We start from the raw sequence: 3,171 nt of genomic DNA, 5'->3' as shown, positions 1-3,171 counted from the left end.
ATCGGAAGATGCAGAAGAATTTGGGGTTGATAACTCGAGCAAACAAGTGAGTCTACCAATTGCATCTCACTTTTACTTGAGTTCAGATCAGTGTCATAAAGATGGCCAAGAAAGGAAAAATATGCGATCAATTTTTTATACTAGTGCAACGTAGTATGATGTATGCCATGGTTTATAATAGACTAGACAATGCACAAGCAGTTGGTGTTGTGAGCAGGTTCATGCGTGAACCATGAAGAAAATATTTGAAGGTTGTGAAGAGTATAATGAGTATCTGAAAGATACAATTGATGTTGTTTTGGTGTTGAAGAGATGATTATTTATAGCAGATTTGTCAGTAGGCCACACTGACTCAGACTATGTGGGTGATATGAAATGGCGAGGATCTATGACTAGCTATTTGCACATTGACAGGAGGTCCAGTCAGTTGAAGATTGGTTCTTCAGTCTACTGTTTTGTTTTTACTATAGAGGGTGAGTACATGATAGTCACACAGCGATGAAGGAAGCTATATAGATGCAGAGCCTTTGGATGACTTAGGAATTGATCAGGAGTTTTTGACGGTGTTTTGTATAATCAAAGTGTAATATTTTTTGCCACAAATCAAGTTCATCATGCTCGTATCAAGCACATTGATGTAAGGTACTACATTATTCGAGACTTGATTGATGACATCAAGGCTCTGTTCAAGAAGATAGATATGAAGGAGAATCCAGGAGATATACTCACGAAGGTACTACTAATCCAGAATTTCACATACTAAAGGAGTTTGGTGAAAATCCAAGCTCAGGACTGATTGCCTAATCAAACATTTTGAAGAATTGTGCGAGGCTTGATCCCTTCATAAGGGGGGTTTGTAGGCAACCATATTAGTGCAAATGAACTAGAGTTCGAAGCTCATTTGATCATCTCTCCCTTATCTGAAAGTAAGCGATGAGGTGAAAATTTTTGTATTTATGGCTTTATTGTAATTAGGGGTAATTTGGTCTTTTGGTTTTGTTTACTTATATGCTCTAATCTTTCTTTATAAAAGGGACTTGAGGTTCATGAGAGAGTTGAGGTGAGAGGCATGGTGAGAAGTGTAGAAGTTGCAACTCCAAGCTTTTTTCTTTCCCCTCATTCGGTGCCAGTGAAATTTCCCTCTCCGTAGACGTATGCAAATCAATTCAACTACATAAATCCTTTGTGTTTGATTGTTGTCGTGTGAATTTCTACATTTTCGCATTGCTTTCGCATATCACTCATCGCATTGCTTCTGAATACTCCAATCTTTATTGATGTTGAACTTAGTTGCTTCCTCTATGAAATCCTTGTAACAAATAGTACCACTCCAGTTGTGCTAGGAGTCTTTGTTGAACTCTGAGCAAGTTACTTCTTCTTTTTCGAGCATCTGAAGTCATTTAGTTGGCTCTCAACCAAATACTAAAGTTTCTCAATTTGTTTTACTTTTTCCGTCAGCACTCAAGTCAATCAAGCAAGTCCTTAACAACAAAGAAGAAAGAACATTATTGTTTTTCTCTTATTCTTTATAAATATACATAGACATCTATTTTTCATTAGCTCGTGCTAACTGTTGTACACTTTGTATGCCTTTTGCATGCGTTATCGAGTTTGAGACTTGCACATTAGCATATTATGAAAGTTTTTCCTTGCAGGGTGTTGTATCTAACAGGGAAGAGCTTAGTGATTATTTAAACTGATACATTTTTTGCAGTTGCTCCTTAGCTCTCCTCCCACCCGATTTGACCGTTTATTTGTTGCATGAGATAGCCCAAACTAACCTTTATTTTACAGTTTGACTCTTTTTTTAGATTTTCTCTATGTAGTTTTAGAGTCCCTTAGGAGTGTCTATACTGGAAGTAAGATACAAGCATGAGTCCTAGAGTTTGGAGCAATGACAGTTTGGAGAGGACCATGAACTATTTGCTTGTGACTCATACCTTAATTCCAAAATTATACATTTGTTGTATAGTTCTAGGATTGGGTATATATATACAGAGTCTGCCACCATTTTTCTTTTCTGGTATTATAGCCGGTTCATTGACACCCATCCACTAATTATGTTAAATTTGAGTGTGATTCTTCTCTCTAAGTATTCACTCTTTATTATGTTTGTGCATTGTTTAGACATGATCACGACTAATCTCTTTAAGATAAAATCTTTGTTGTAAAATATAATCTTGAATGCTTTATCTTAATAAAATTTAGAATTAAATTTGTAAGATTTTAACATCAACAATTTTATTTTCTATCTTTATTTTCTTGCATGGCCTTCAGGCCAATTTTAAAACAATCATAAAATTTATGAATATATATAGGGCTTCCACGATTAGGTTGTTTTAGATAATTTCATACATGTTTGATAACCAGAGGAAAGTACTCATGCTTTTCATTCTAACGTGTCAACATATATTTTACATGATTAGGTGGTTGTCTATTAGGTCATAGAGTGTTAGAGGCTCTCTCGATCCAGACAAAGATTGTAAGTTTTTTGTGAGGCAGCTTAGCTTTATAGCTGAGTTGTTCATTTATCTTTCTTGCTATATAGGTTTTCTATCCATACTCCTGGCAGGTATAAGCCTATATTTTACCTTTTTTATCTAGATAATATTATAAGAGCATGAATTTTTTTTTTCTTTAACTTCAGATCTACTCGATTGCTTCAGACGATGCAACACATAAGTTGTTGACAAAGTGATCCCCAATTTTGTTGGGATGAGTGCCTTCATGGCTTAACAGATCTAGGTTCCCAATAATTTGGTAGGACAGGTTCATGGAGCCCCGACTAGGTTATCTCTATATGTTTATATATTTTTTCATTTACCTGTTGATCTGCAACTTTTGGTATGGTTATTTTCTTTGTGAAATCTTTAGTAAGCGTGTATTATAGGCCCTCGACTCAGCGATGTTTACCCACTAGGTCATGATGATTCACCTTTTGTTTGGTGACCTAGATCTACTCTGATGACTAGAGGATCTCCCCCATACATGGATCACCGAAAATCTCCTTGGATGCCTATATTTCAGGATTACTTTAAGCCAACATATTACCTGCTATCATGAGTTTTTTTTAGTATTCCATGAGATGTAATTCAACTCGATGATACATTGTTTTGAGAGGTATCTTTGAACTTAGAATAAGATGAATTTGATTTTTTTTTTTTTTTTATG

Source organism: Phalaenopsis equestris, unplaced genomic scaffold, assembly GCF_001263595.1.
Source record: "Phalaenopsis equestris unplaced genomic scaffold, ASM126359v1 Scaffold000025, whole genome shotgun sequence".
Classification (NCBI taxonomy): Eukaryota; Viridiplantae; Streptophyta; class Magnoliopsida; order Asparagales; family Orchidaceae; genus Phalaenopsis; species Phalaenopsis equestris.
Note: the sequence above shows the minus strand (reverse complement) of the source record.